The 15,432-nt window shown below is 46.6% G+C and overlaps 1 long non-coding RNA gene across 1 annotated transcript; it reads right to left on the reverse strand.

Moving 5' to 3' along the window:
* Positions 1-14,024: 14,024 nt before the first annotated feature.
* On the reverse strand, positions 14,025-15,263 carry LOC114670978 (uncharacterized). The gene is made up of 2 exons (XR_003720847.2): positions 14,977-15,263; positions 14,025-14,702 (listed from the first exon to the last, which is right to left on the reverse strand). It is a non-coding gene; the product is annotated as an uncharacterized LOC114670978 (long non-coding RNA).
* Positions 15,264-15,432: the final 169 nt, after the last annotated feature.

Raw genomic sequence — 15,432 nt, forward strand, 5'->3', positions numbered from 1 at the left:
GGGATTACAGGCGTGAGCCACCACACCCAGCCTACTTTTAATACCTGAAGCTTATGCTAAATATGATAACTGCAACTTATCAGTGACGTCTGTTGGTGAATGTCTGAAATGTTGTATTTTCACATTTCTGTAGCTGTTTGAGATGATATTATTACATATACGGTACACTTGACTTGAAGTAAATATGCCTTAAAATTGAATCACTTCAGTGTGAAATTCAAATTTTGTGGAATTCAAAAAGATTTATTTTGACTTTTGCCAACCGTGATTGGGGATGGAATGCCTAATCCTTGAATTGTAACTTCGACAGAAAGGTTTCACTACCAGTGCAGGGCTGGACAAAGGCTCAAGGAGACAGGAGCCCTTAGCTATTTTTATTATCATCAGTGATGTTAACCTCCAAAATATCCCAATAAATTAATGTAATCACTGCAGTTTTCTTTTCTTTTTCTTTTTTTTTTTTTTTTGAGATGGAGTTTCGCTCTTGTCGCCCAGGCTGAAGTGCAATGGCGCGATCTTGGCTCACCGCAACCTCCACCGCCTGGGGTCAAGCAATCCTCCTGCCTCAGCCTCCTGAGTAGCTGGGATTACAGGCATGTGCCACCACGCCCGGTTGATTTTGTATTTATAGTAGAGGCAGGGTTTCTCCATGCTGGTCAGTCTGGTCTTGAACTCCCAACCTCAGGTGATCTGCCCACTGCGGCCTCCCAAAGCGCTGGGATTACAGGTGTGAGCCACTGCGACCAGCGGTTGTCTATCCATTCTATCAATATTCCATGCATTCATTTATATTTATTAAGTTATCTATTATGTACTAGGTTTTGAAATGTATAAAGAAGATGGAGGCCAGCTGTGGTGGCTCATACCTGTAATCCCAGCACTTTGGGAGGCTGAGGTGGGAGGAACACTTGAGCCCAGGGGTTCGAGATCAACTCAGGCAGTATAGGGAGACCTTGTCTCTACAAAACTTTTTTCAATAATTGGTTGGGTGTGGTGGCATGTGCCCATGGTCCCCCCTACTCAGGAGGCTCAGGCAGGAGGATTGCTTGAGTCTAGGAGATTGAGGCTCTGGTGAGCCATGTTTGTGCCACTGAACTCCAGCTTGGGCAACAAAAAGAAGGTAGACATGGTAACTGCCCTCATGGAGCATATAGTCGATCCAGACAAGTAACCAGTTACACAGTGGGCTGCCTTTGTGGATGGGAGGAGATGTTGACTAGAGAGGAACACACACAGACACACCCACAGACATGCACAAACACACACACATTTCTGAGATGACAGAAATGTTCTTATTTTGTTCTGGGTGAGTACATGAATGTATTCGGTCATTAAAACTCACTGAAGTGGCCAGGCGTGGTGGCTCATGCCTGTAATCCCAACACAGTTGGGGAGATCACATGAGGTCAGGAGTTTGAGAACAGCCTGGCCAAGATGGTGAAACCCCACCTCTACTAAAAATACAAAAATTAGCCAGGCATGTGGCAGGCACCTGTAATCCCAGCTACTTGGGAGGCTGAGGCAGGAGAATCACTTGAACTTGGGAGGTGGAGGTTGCAGTGAGTCGAGATTGCGCCACTGAACTCCAACCTGGGTGACAGAGGGAGACTCTGTCTCAAAACAAAAACAAAAACAAAACTCACTGAACACTTAAGATTTGAGGATTTTATTATACCTTAATTGCAATTAAAAAAAAAAAAAAGCAGAAAAGAAAAACCAAAGTAGCAAAATAGTGATTATAATACGGTATGACAGTGAGTATCACGTATGATGCACATGTGTGTCAGTGTGCCTGACAACTTTAGGAGTTCAGAGTACAGCTCCTTGACGAAGTCTACAGAGCTGGTAGCTAAAGGTTGATTAAAGATAGCCAGTCGAGGAAGCCAATTAAGCGCTTCCTCTGAACTTGCAAGAGATGGAAAATTTACATCTCAAGAGAACTTGCCTGTGTAAAGGCCCAGAGGTAGGAGAGTATGACCCCCTGGGGCACTGCAAGCAGTTCAGTATGGTTACAGTGGAGGTTGTGAGGTGAGGGTGCTGGGAAGTAGGACTGGAGGGGTGAGCAGGGAACGGAAGATAAAGGACCCTGTAACACTATTTTAATAAATTTGGATTTTTTCATGAGGCCATTGGGAGACCCTAAAGGAATTTTTTTTTTTTTTTTTTTTTTTGAGACGGAGTCTTGCTCTGTTGCCAGGCTGAAGTGCAGTGGCCCGATCTTGGCTGACTTCACCCTCTGCCTCCCGGGTTCAAGCAATTCTCCTGCCTCAGCCTCCCGAGTAACTAGGATTACAGACGTGTGCCATCATGCCTGGCTAATTTTTGTATTTTAAGTAGAGACGATGTTTCATCATGTTGGCCAGGCTGGTCTTGAACTCCTGGCCTCAAGTGATCCGCCCGCCTCGGCCTCCCAAAGTGCTGCGATTACAGGTATGAGCCGCCTCGCCCCACCACCCCAAAGGAATTTAAACAGGAAAAGACAAAGTCAGACTTATGGTGTAAAGAGGCTATTTGTCCTCAGGATAGAGAGTGAACCGGAAGTGGGGATGACTAAGCAGGCAGTGGGGGTGGTGGCGGAGTGCAGATGGGAGCTCAAGCTTCTGCAGCTGCAATGAAGCAAGAGAAGCAGTAAGGGCCATGGGCCAAGGGGATGGAGAAGTAGATGGATGTGAGTGGCACACAGGGCTAGAGCTGCTCGAAGGCAAAGTCAAGGATGACTGGCAGTTCTCTAGCATGGCGCAATAGAGCAAGGTAGGGAACCCAGGAAGAGGAGCAGGGGTTGGAAGGAAGTGGGTACTGAGCTCACACATCTGATAAGCAGGGAAGAGATGGATGGGCAGAGGCTCAGGAGACCCATATACAGACCTAGACAGGGAATTCCTGAGAATGTTACCTCTCTGGAGTTACAGGGTGAAGTCATCCAGGAGAATCTGTCGAGTGAGAAGTGGAAAGGCCTGCAATACTTGTATGAACACCAAAACTTGAAGGGTGGGTAGAGCAGATGGAGAAGAAATTGCTCCGAGACACAGAAGGAAAATCAAGAGAGTAGAGTGGGTGGCCCAGCGCGGTGGCTCACACCTGTAATCACAACACATTGGGAGGCTGAGACAGGAGGATTGCTTGAGCCCAGGAGTTTGAGACCATCCTGGGCAACACAGGGAGACCCTGTCTCTACAAAAAATAATAATAAATTAGCTGGATGTGATGGTGCACATCTGTAATCCCAGCTACTCAAGAGGCTTAGGCAGGAGGATTGCTTAAACCCAGGAGATTAACGCTGCAGTGAGCCATCACGGTACCACTGCACTCGAGCCTGGGTGACAGAGCAAGATCCTGACTCAAAAAAATTATTTATTTATTCATTTATTCATTTATTTATGTATTCATTCATTCATGTATTTATTGAGACGGAGTTTCACTCTTGTTGCCCAGGCTGAAGTGCAGAGGTGTGATATTGGCTCACCACAATCTCCTCCTCCCAGGTTCAAGCGATTCTCCTGCCTCAGCCTCCGGTGTAGCTGGGATTACAGGCATGCGTCACCACGCCTGGCTAACTTTGTATTTTTAGTAGAGATGGGGTTTCTCCATGTTGGTCAGGCTAGTCTCAAATGCCCGACCTCAGGTGTTCCGCCCGCCTCAGCCTCCCAAAGTGTTGGGATTACAGCGTGAGCCACTGTGCCTGACTAAAAAAAAATTTTATTTTATTTTATTTCATTTTTTTGAGACAGAGTCTCATTCTGTCACCCAGGCTAAAGTGCAGCGGCATGATCTTGGCTCACTGCAACCTCCGCCTCCCAGGTTCATGCGATTCTCCTGCCTCAACCTCCTGACTAGCTGGGATTACAGGCGCACACCACCACACCCGGCTAATTTTTTGTGTATTTTTAATAGAGACAGGGTTTCACTATGTTGGCCAGACTAGTCTTGAACTCCTGACCTCGTGATCCACCCACCTCAGCCTCCCAAAGTGCTGGGATTACAGGCGTGAGCCGCTGCGCCCGGCCAAAAACTTTTTAAGAAGAATATAAATCAGAAACCTATTTCATGTTATATCTGGAATATACATGATACACTTTCTCTTAGTTTTCTAAAAAATATGTTTAAACCTTTTTCTGGTTTAGAATTTACTGTAGTTTGGAGTATAAGATTTGTCCAGGTAAATTCCCAACATCCTTATTAAGGAGTCATCAGATAGTTTCCGTCTTTGAAGCCTGGGTTGTCTTTGAATTTAGAGCAAAGAATGGTTGGATTTTTTCCAAAGTTGCCAGCAAAAAGCGTGAGCTTAAGGGGTCATACTTGGCTTCCGGTCCCATCTTTGCCTGTAGCTAGCTGTGTGATCCTGAGCACATTTAACTCTTCTGGGAGACAATTTTTCAGCTGTAAATTGAGAAAGTACATAAAGTGACCCTGAAGGGCCCTTCTAGCTCAAAAACTTTATAGCAAATGCTGAAGGACTCTTTTTTTTTTTTTTTTTTCTTTGAGATGAGGTCTTGCTCTGCTCTGTTGCCAAGGCTGGAGTGCAGTGGCAGGACCTCTGCTCACTGCAACCTCCACCTCCCGGGTTCAAGCGATTCTCCTGCTTCAGCCTCCAGAGTTGCTGGTATTACAGGCGCCTGCCACCATGCCTGGCTAATTTTTTGTATTTTTAGTAGAGACAGGGTTTCACCATGTTGGTCAGGCTGGTCTCAAACTCCTGACCTCAGATGATCATCCTGCCTCAGCCTCCCAAAGTGCTGGGATTACAGGCGTGAGGCACTGTGCTCCGCCAGGACTCAATGTTAAGTTCAGAATCTCTAGATCTTAGTGAGACTCTGTTCAAGCAAAACCATACTATGATACAACTATTAACAAAATGAGGACCTGGCAAACTTTTAAATTTTTTTATTTTTATTTATTTACTTACTATTTTTTAGAGCCAGTGTCGCTCTCTGTTGTCCAGGATGGCCTCCAGTTCCTGAGCTCAAGTGATCCTCTGGCCCCAGCCTCCCAAGTAGTGAGAACTATAGGTATGTGCCATCACGCTCAGCTAACCACCCCTGCTTAACTTGAGTTTGCAAATGTCAGAGTTGGAGATAGGTCATCAAATCGACTCACTGGTAAATTTTACAGACTGGATCTTGCTATGTTGCCCAGGCTGGTCTGTAATACTTGGGCTCAAGTAATCCTCCCATTTGAGCCTCCCAAAGTGCTGGGATTACAGGTATTAGCCATTGCCCCCAGCCCTACAAATAAACCTCTTTCTTTTTAAATTACCCAGTCTCAAATGTTCCTTTATAGCAACACCAATGGACTAAGACGTATATGAATATAGATTTACTGTACAAGAATGAACTTGTTACGCCAGGCGCAGTGGCTCACGCCTGTAATCTCAGCAGTTTAGGAGGCCGAGGTGGGCGGATCACAAGGTCAGGAGATCGAGACCATCCTGGCTAACACGGTGAAACCCCGTCCCTACTAAAAATACAAAAATTAGCCGGGCGTGGCGGGGGGGCGCTTGTAGTCCCAGCCGCTGGGAGGCTGAGGCAGGAGAATGGCGTGAACCTGGGAGGCAGAGCTTATAGTGAGCCGAGATCGTGCCACTGCACTCCAGCCTGGGCAACAAAGGGAGACTCTATCTCAAAAAAAACAAAACAAAACAAGAAACCAAAAACGGACGAACTTGTTTTGGAAGGTCTGTCTTTTTATTGGAAGAATCGTAATACCGGTGAGCATTATGCTGGACTGGGGATAGGAGAGTTGGCAGCTCTTCTTTCATCACTGCCTCACTGAGCCTCAGGCAAGACAGCTCACTTTCCCAAGCCATGAAAAGAAGAAAACCCTTTCTCCTTTCTGCCCGCTAAGGAGGGTTACTGGAGAAAAAGCCTGTAAAGTGCTCCAACTTCAGAGAAATATCAATTGGCCCTGTGTTATTTGTCTAACTCTCTGGAAACCATTTTATTTATCTATTTATTTATTTATTTATTTTTATTTTTATTTTTTTGAGACGGAGTCTTGCTCTGTCGCCCAGGCTGGAGTGCAGTGGCCGGATCTCAGCTCACTGCAAGCTCCGCCTCCCGGGTTTACGCCATTGTCCTGCCTCAGCCTCCCGAGTAGCTGGGACTACAGGCACCCGCCACCTCGCCCGGCTAGTTTTTTTTTTGTATTTTTTAGTAGAGACGGGGTTTCACCGTGTTAGCCAGGATGGTCTCGATCTCCTGACCTCGTGATCCACCCGTCTCGGCCTCCCAAAGTGCTGGGATTACAGGCTTGAGCCACCACGCCCGGCCTATTTATCTATTTATTTATTTCATTTTTCGAGACAGAGTCTTGCTCTGTGGCCCAAGCTGGAGTGCAGTGGTGCAATCTCGGCTCACTGCAACCTCTGCCTCCCAGATTCAAGCAATTCTCCTTTCTCAGCCTCCCGAGTAGCTGGGAGTACATGCGCCCGTCACCACACCCAGCTAATTTTTGTATTTTTAGTAGAGAAGGGGTTTCACCATGTTGGCCAGGCTGGTCTCGAACTCCTGACCTCATGATCTGCCCGCCTTGGCCTCCCAAAGTGCTGGGATTACAGGCATGAGTTACTGTGCCTGGCCTATTCTTTTTTTTTTTTTTTTTGACACAGAGTCTCATCCTGTCACCCAGGCTGGAGTACAGTGGCACGATCTCGGCTCACTGCAACCTTTGCTCCCTGGATTCAAGTGATTCTCATGCCTCAACCTCCTGGATAGCTGGGATTACAGGTGCGCACCACTACGCCAGCCTAATTTTTGTATGTGTAGTAGAGACAGGGTTTCATCATATTGGCCAGGCTGGTCTCAAACTCCTGACCTCAAGTGATCTGCCCGCCTCAGCCTCCCAAAGTGTTGGGACTATAGGCGTGAGCTACCGTGCTTAGCCTGGAAACCACAAAAAGTTCTGTTTCTGTTTCACTTTCAGGATTCTTCAGCTATTTGGCAAAGTTGAAGACATATGTTCCCGGTTCATAACCATTTTTTCCATTTTACAGAGGGAGAAGCATAAGGCAGAAGAAGATTACATGTACGAGTTGACAGCATAGTTCACTGGCAGAATTCCAAAAAGATTCTATCAGTCAGGCCGGGCACGGTGGCTCAAGCCTGTAATCCCAGCACTTTGGGAGGCCGAGACGGGCGGATCACGAGGTCGAGAGATCGAGACAATCCTGGCTAACACGGTGAAACCCCGTCTCTACTAAAAAATACAAAAAACTAGCCGGGCGTGGTGGCGGGCGCCTGTAGTCCCAGCTACTGGGGAGGCTGAGGCAGGAGAATGGCGTGAACCTGGGAGGCGGAGCTTGCAGTGAGCTGAGATCCGGCCACTGCACTCCAGCGTGGGCGACAGAGCGAGACTCCGTCTCAAAAAAAAAAAAAAAAAAAAAAGATTCTATCAGTCCAAAACAAAATGATTCTGGGGAGCCATCTGTTCTCCAGCTGCAGAGATGTTTCTCTAAAGTGCAATAAGTATTGTTGAAACCATTTTTACTGTAGCGGAAGTCAATCAGACAGTCCAGATTCAGATGGGAGCTGGTTTAAGCATTCAGATGAAGACATACTTTGTCATTTCTACCTCTGAGTCTATTTGATGACCTATCTACAACTTGGGCATTTGCAGACTCAGGTTAAGCAGGGATGGTTACAGAGTTTCTCTGATCTTTTAAATTATAAAACTTATGCAATGACTCCAAAGAAGATGGATTACCTTGAGTAGGTAAAATAGTTATATTTGTGAAAGTGACCAAGCGTAAATGAAAACATAGCAAACCAGATCCAATTCTCAAATACTTTGATCTGGCTCATATCTAGGCAACCAGAGTTGGGCACTCATCTAATGATGCATCTGAACTTAGATGAGAGGGTGGTGGGGCATGGGTAGAGAGGTACAAGTGCTGGAGGTGAGACATGAATGGCAGAATGTAGAGAATTGTTAAAACTGGGTGATGGGTATGTGAGGGTTCATTGTATTATTCTATTTACTTCATATATGTTTGAAATTTTCCAAAATAAGAAATGGTTTAATACAGCAAGTTGCTAACCAACTTTGTAAAAGGCTCATATTATCTTCCCTGTATGACTTGTTATCATTGGGTGACTCCATTGTTAGGATAATAATAGCCTTCTACCTTATTGTCTTATAAGTACATATAATGTTGAAATACTCAGTAACTTACAAAAATTTAATTATTATTTTTTGAAACAGGGTCTCACTTTCTCACTCAGGTGGGAATGCAGTGGTGCAAACACAGTTCACTGTAGTCTCGACCTCCAGGGCTCAGGTGATCCTCCAACCTGAGAGTCGCTGGGACTACAGGCTCCTGTCACCATGCCCAGTTAAATTTTTGTGTTTTTTGTAGAGCCCAGGCTGATCTCAAACTCCTGGGCTTAAGTGACCTGCCTGCCTTGGCCTCTCCAGCCACGAGTTACAGTCATGAGCCACTGCACCTTGACTTTATTAGTTTTTTTGAGACAAGGTCTTGTTCTGTTGTCCAGGTTGGAGTGCAGTGACACAATCACGGCTCACTGCAGCCTCACATTCCTGGGCTCAAGTAATACTCCCGTCTCAGCCTCCTGAGTAGCTGGGACCACAGCTGTGCACCACCACACTTGGCTAATTTTTTGTTTTTTGTAGAGACAGGGTTTCACTATGTTGCTCAGGCTGGTGTCCAACTCCTGGGCTCAAGTTGTTACCAAATGGAAAGTCTTGATTGCGAGTTGTCCAGGTTCTTGGCACGTTGAACAAAGAATTTAACAAAATGCACAAACAAAGCAACATAAGAATGAAGCAACAGGCCGGGCGCGGTGGCTCAAGCCTGTAATCCCAGCACTTTTGGAGGCCGAGGTGGGTGGATCACAAGGTCAGGAGATCGAGACCACGGTGAAACCCCGTCTCTACTAAAAATACAAAAAATTAGCTGGGCGCGGTGGCGGGCACCTGTAGTCCTAGCTACTCGGGAGGCTGAGGCAGGAGAATGGCATGAACCCAGGAGGCGGAGCTTGCAGTGAGCCGAGATCGCGCCACAGCACTCTAGCCTGACAGACAAGACTCCATCTCAAAAAAAAAAAAAAAAAAAAAAAAAGAATGAAGCAACAAAACACAGATTTGTTGAAGTGAAAGTACACTCCACAGAGCGGGAGTGGGCTCAAGCAAGCAGCTCAAGAATCCCAGTTGCAATGTTATTTAGGATTTTTATTAAACTAAAAGATTTTCACAATACCCCTAGGTACCCTTTAGAGGCTTCCAATTGGTTACACCCTATGCAAATGAAAGATTGGCCCACAACCAATCAAAGGCTGAAGTGAAAGGCTTGGCCTTCTACCAATTAGAGGCATTTACTGTTTGTGACCCAAGGGAGAGGGGATTTTGTAGAGGGAGGAACCTCTGGCCCCTTGTCACCTGGGCATGGAGAGGTAGGGTTTTCCTTTTGGTCCAATTCCAAGAAGTCCGCTGCAGGTTGGCCTTAGGCTCCCTGTCTCCAGACCCTGTTCTCCTGCCTCAAAGTGGTCCTCCCACTTTGGCCTCCCAAAGTGCTGGGATTATAGATGTGAGCGACCATGCCCAACCTATTTATGTATTTGAGATAGAGTCTTACTCTGTCACCTAGGGTGGAGTGCAGTGGCACAATCATGGCTCACTATAGCCTTGACCTCCCAAGCCCAAATGATCCTCCCACCTCAGCCTCCCAAGTAGCTGGGACCACAGGAGCATGCCACCATGCCCAGCTAATTTTTGTGTCTGTTTTTTGTAGAGATGGGGTCTCCCTATGTTGCCTAGGCTGGTCTCAGACTCCCGGGCTCAGTGATCCCCCTACTGGGCCTCTCAAGGTGCTGGGATTACAGGAGTGAGCTACCATGCTAGGCCTCAAAAATTTAGATGATGAAACTTTTGCTTCTTCTTGACATTGAGAGAGGTTTGAAATTATTTAATTGACTTTCAGCACATTGTGAATTCAAGAAAATAATTTTTTGAGGTGTTAAAAAGAAACAACTCAGAAAATGGCCCCACTACATCCTAAGGATCCAATGCATCCTCAATTGCATTGAGTTGCAATAAATTATCCCCGTGTGTCTTGGCAATCCTACTTTTTGTCTCTGAAATACAAAGTATTAGGTTGTTATGATCATAACTTAACAGACAAAATTTTCCCAAACCACAACTGGTACAATTAGTACACAATTGAAAGAAGAGGGTCATTGGCCGGGTGTGGTGGCTCACACCTGTAATCCCAGGACTCTGGGAGGCCGAGACTGGCAGATCACGAGGTCAGGAGATCGAGACCATCCTGGCTAACACAGTGAAACCCTGTCTCTACTAAAAATACAAAAAATTAGCCGGGTGTGGTGGTGGGTGCCTATAGTCCCAGCTACTCGGGAAGTTGAGGCAGGAGAATGGCGTGAACTAGGGAGGTGGAGCTTGAAGTGAGCCGAGATCATGCCTCTGCACTCCAACCTGGGCAACAGAGCGAGACTCCACCTTAAAAAAAAAAAAAAAAAAAAAAAAAAAAAAAAAATGAGGGTCATTATATAAAATTTGAAACAAAGAAAAAATTATGATCACAAAATGCATCTCTTTCATTGAAAAAAGAGTGATATTTAAGAACAAATCTCTCTCAACTTCAAAAAGTCCCAACTTCAAGTAGTTAGGCATTGTAAACTCATGTGTAACCTATTTACTCCCTTACGATTTTTTAAAAATCATTTTCCTTCTCCACCTTCCAGAAAAAAAAGTATTCACTCAAACACTTATGGTGGCTGGGTGTGGTGACTCACGCCTGTAATCCCAACACTTTGGGAGGATCAGGCAGGGGGATCTCTTGAGGCTAGGACTTGGAGACCAGGCTGGGCAAAACAGTGAAACCCCTCTACTAAAAATACAAAACTTAGCTGGGCATGGTGATGCATACCTGTAACCCTAGCTACTACGCAGGAGGCTGAGGCATGAGAATCACTTGAACCTGGGAGGCTGAGTTTGCAGTGAGCCGAGATGGCGCCACTGCACTCTAGGCGACAGAGTGAGACTCTGTCTCAAAAAAACCCAAAACCTGCCAGGCGCGGTGGCTCAAGCCTGTAACCCCAGCACTTTGGGAGGCCGAGATGGCAGATCACAAGGTCAGGAGATCGAGACCATCTGGCTAACCCAGTGAAACCCCGTCTCTACTAAAAAATACAAAAAACTAGCTGGGCGAGGTGGCGGGCGCCTGTAGTCCCAGCTACTTGGGAGGCTGAGGCAGGAGAATGGCGTGAACCCGGAAGGCGGAGCTTGCAGTGAGCTGAGATCCGGCCACTGCACTCCAGCCTGGGCGACAGAGCGAGACTCCGTCTCAAAAAAAAAAAAAAAAAAAAAAAACCGGCCGGGCGCGGTGGCTCAAGCCTGTAATCCCAGCACTTTGGGAGGCCGAGACGGGTGGATCACGAGGTCAGGAGTTCAAAACCATCCTGGCTAACACGGTGAAACCCCGTCTCTATTAAGAAATACAAAAAACTAGCCGGGCGAGGTGGCGGGCGCCTGTAGTCCCAGCTACTCGGGAGGCTGAGGCTGGAGAATGGCGTGAACCCGGGAGGCGGAGCTTGCAGTGAGCTGAGATCCGGCCACTGCACTCCAGCCTGGGCGACAGAGCGAGACTCCGTCTCAAACAAACAAACAAACAAACAAACAAACAAACAAAAAAAACCAAAACCAAAGACAAAAAACAAAAACAAAAACAAAAAAACACAATTCAGCTGGGCACCATGGCTCATGCCTGTAATCCCAACACTTTGGGGGGCCAAAGTGGGCAGATCACTTGGGGTCAGGAGTTCGAGACCAGCCTGGCCAACATGGTGAAACACTGCCTCTACTAAAAATACAAAAGTTACCCGGGTGTGTGGCACGCGCCTGTCGTCCCAGATACTCGGGAGGCTGAGGCAGGAGAATCACTTGAACCTGGGAGGCAGAGCTTGCAGTGAGCAGAGATTGCACCACCGCACTCCAGCTGGGTGACAGAGGGAGACTCTGTTTCAACAACAACAACAACAAAATCAAACACCATTTATTGGGAGCTTGCTTATGCTAGGTACAGATCTGTGTGCTGGGGACAAAATAAAACAAATCTTCCCAAGTATTGCACTGTTTTAAATGTTCCCCTGATACTTAAGTTTCTCCCTACCCTTGGTTGTTTTCATTGTCCTTCTGTGGCCACTTTCCAGCTGCATTAACTCTTCTTTTTGTGTTGTTCCTCAGTATTAACAGCTTTATTGAGATATAATTCACATACCATATAATACACCCGCTTAAATTATACAATTCAATAGTTTTTAGTATACTCACAGAGCTGTACAACCATTCACATAGCTAATTTTAGAACTTTCTCTTTTCCTTTTTTTTTTTTTTTTTTTGAGCAGGGTCTCATTCTGTCACCCAGGCTGGAGTACAGTGGCTCACTGCAGCCTCGACCTCCTCGACCACAAGTGATCCTCCTACTTCAGCCTCCCGAGTAGCTGGGACTACAGGTGTGCACCACCATACCCCATTGATTTTTGTTTTTATGTTCTGTAGAGATGGGATCTCCTTATGTTGCCCAGGCTGGTCTCGAACTCCCAGGTTCAAGTGATCCTCCCGTCTCAGCCTCCCAAAGTGCTCAGATTGTAGGCATGAGCCATCACACCCGGCCTAGAATGTTTTCATTACCCCAAAAGAAACCTGTGTCTAGCAGCAGTCACTCCATTTCCCCCCTGCTCCTTCAGAGACCTTAATCACTACTCTACTTTCTATCTCTATGGGTTGGCTTATTCTGGACATTTCCTGTAAATGGAATCATACAATATGTAATCTTTTTGTGTCTAGTTTTTTTCACTTAGCGTGATTTTTCTTTTTTCTTTTCCTTTCGAGACAGGGCCTCGCTCTGTCACTCAGGCTGGAGTGCAGTAGAGCGATTGTGGCTCACTGCAGCCTCGACCTCCTGGGTTCAAGAGATTCTCCCACCTCTGGCTCCCGAGTAGCCGAGATTACAGGCATGCGCCACCACATCCAGCTACTTTTTGTATTTTTATTTATTTATTTGTTTATTTATTGTATTTTTAGTAGAGACAGGGTTTTGTCATGTTGGCCAGGCTGGTCTCGAACTCCTGACCTCAGGTGATCCGCCCGCCTTGGCCTCCTGAAGCGCTGGGATTACAGGCGTGAGCCACCGGGCTCAGCCACATGATGTTTTCAAGGTTCATACATGTTACAATATGTATCAGTACTTCATTCCTTTTTTAGTCTAATAATATTCCACTGCATAGAGAGACCACACTGCTTTTAACCATTTCTCAGATAATGGACATTTGGGTTGTTTTTACTTTTTGGCTATTATGAATAATGCTGCTAAGAACCATAAGCATGTACGTTTTTCTGTGGACCTAGGTTTTCATTTCTCTTGGGTACACACCTAGGAGTGGAATTGCTGGGTCTTATGGTAACTCTGTATGTTTTAACTGTTTTTTTTTTTTTGAGACGGAGTCTTGCTGTGTCGCCCAGGCTGGAGTGCAGTGGCCGGATCTCAGCTCATTGCAAGCTCCGCCTCCCGGGTTTTTACGCCATTCTCCTGCCTCAGCCTCCCGAGTAGCTGGGACTACAGGCGCCCACCACCTCGCCCGGCTAGTTTTTTGTATTTTTTAGTAGAGACGGGGTTTCACCGTGTTAGCCAGGATGGTCTCGAACTCCTGACGTCGTGATCCGCCCGTCTCGGCCTCCCAAAGTGCTGGGATTACAGGCTTGAGCCACCGCGCCCGGCCATGTTTTAACATTTTTGAAGAATTGTCAGACATTTTCATAGCAGCTGCACCATTTTACATTCTCACCATTCATGTGTGAAGATTCCAAATTCTCCACATCTTCACCATCTATTTTCTTTCTTTTTAATGTTACCCATCCTTGTAGGCGCACAGTGGTATCCATGGATTTGATTTGCATTTCCCTGATAGTGATGTTGAGCATCTTTTTATGTGCTTATTATCTCTGGTGATAGACCTGCCAGGCCTTTTCTAATGATGGACAACCATGGCTTTGTACCCCAGTAACATTTTTATTGAGTTTCTTTGTGTCTAGATCATTAGGAGAATTAATTAATACTGTCTCTTCCAATGAAGTTCAGCTGCGTCCTGCATCGTGAATGAAAGGCTTTCTGTGCATTTTTCCAAAAAAGAAAACCTAGGACTATTCTGGATAAGTTACATTACAATATCTGAGCAGCACTTGAAGCAAGAGAAATACATACTCGGATGCATTATTTCAGTTTAAGGAAGTGGCCTGGCGCGCACTCTCTCTCTCTCCCTGTCTTTTAATCTAATATAGCACAACTGTCGAAGCAAATCTATAAGCAACAGAACAGTCTTAGGTCCTCATGAAGAGCGAATTGACTTTTTCATGTTTAAAATCTTAAATACCGGTTAAGTTAGAGGTGAGATTAAAAATTGTAGGAAAATCGGCTGGGCCTGGTGGCTAATCCCAGCACATTGGAAGGCCAAGGTGGACGGCTCACCTGGGGCCAGGAGTTCGAGACCAGCCTGGCCAACACAGTGAAAACCAGTCTCTACTAAAACTAGAAAAAATTAGCAGGGCGTGGTGGCGGGCGCCCGAAGTACCAGCTACTTGGGAGGCAGAGGCAGGAGAATCCTTTGAACCCGGAGTGGGGGTTGCAGTGAGCAGAGATCACGCCATTCCACTCCAGCCTGGGCAAGAGCAAGACCCTGTCAAAAATAAAAAATAAAAAAGGTGTAGGAAAATAAACTGTCATCCAGTATAGCTGAATAAATCGATACCTTAATTACAACCTCAGTTTCTCTGTCCAAAGGCAATTCCAATTGCTCGCGCAAATTCTTTCATTGTGCTACGATTTTGGTTATTTTGAATATAGCTTTTCAAAGAGCTCTTGCGATTTGAGAGCCCTTGGCTTTCTAAGTGTTTTCAATAAGGCTTGTTTTTAAAGGCCGCGTCCTAGCAAGTGCAGCTGCCGCTCCTTACCGGACCCACGAGTAAGGAGCCCCGAGGTCATCACCGAGCGTGAACGCGGGAACATCTGGGAAGGAAATCTGAGGCCCTGCTCTGACGGTCATAACAAAAGCCTTCGAGCCAACCGGCGTGTTCAAATCACCACGGCCCTTGCCGCGCTGTTCTCCCCGGAAACTTGACCACCTAGCCCAGAAAGCCGCAGCAGCTTCCTCAGGGGACGCTGTCTCCCACTTCAAACACCCAACCGAGAAAGCGGCTGCGGAGGGCACCTCCCGCCACGCCCAGGTCCGCCGGTCTCCGCTCGGGGCGGAGAAGAATCCTCCCCCTGCACTCGCAGCCAGGAGGAAACGCCAGAGGCCCCGCCCCATCCCTGTCGCTTCATTGGCTCTGGTGACCGGCCCCCCGAAAGCCGGATTCCTATTGGCCACCTTGGCCGCCGCTCTGAGCTTTTACCAGGGCCCGCGGCGA

Source organism: Macaca mulatta, chromosome 11 (genome assembly GCF_049350105.2).
Source record: "Macaca mulatta isolate MMU2019108-1 chromosome 11, T2T-MMU8v2.0, whole genome shotgun sequence".
Lineage (NCBI taxonomy): Eukaryota > Metazoa > Chordata > Mammalia > Primates > Cercopithecidae > Macaca > Macaca mulatta.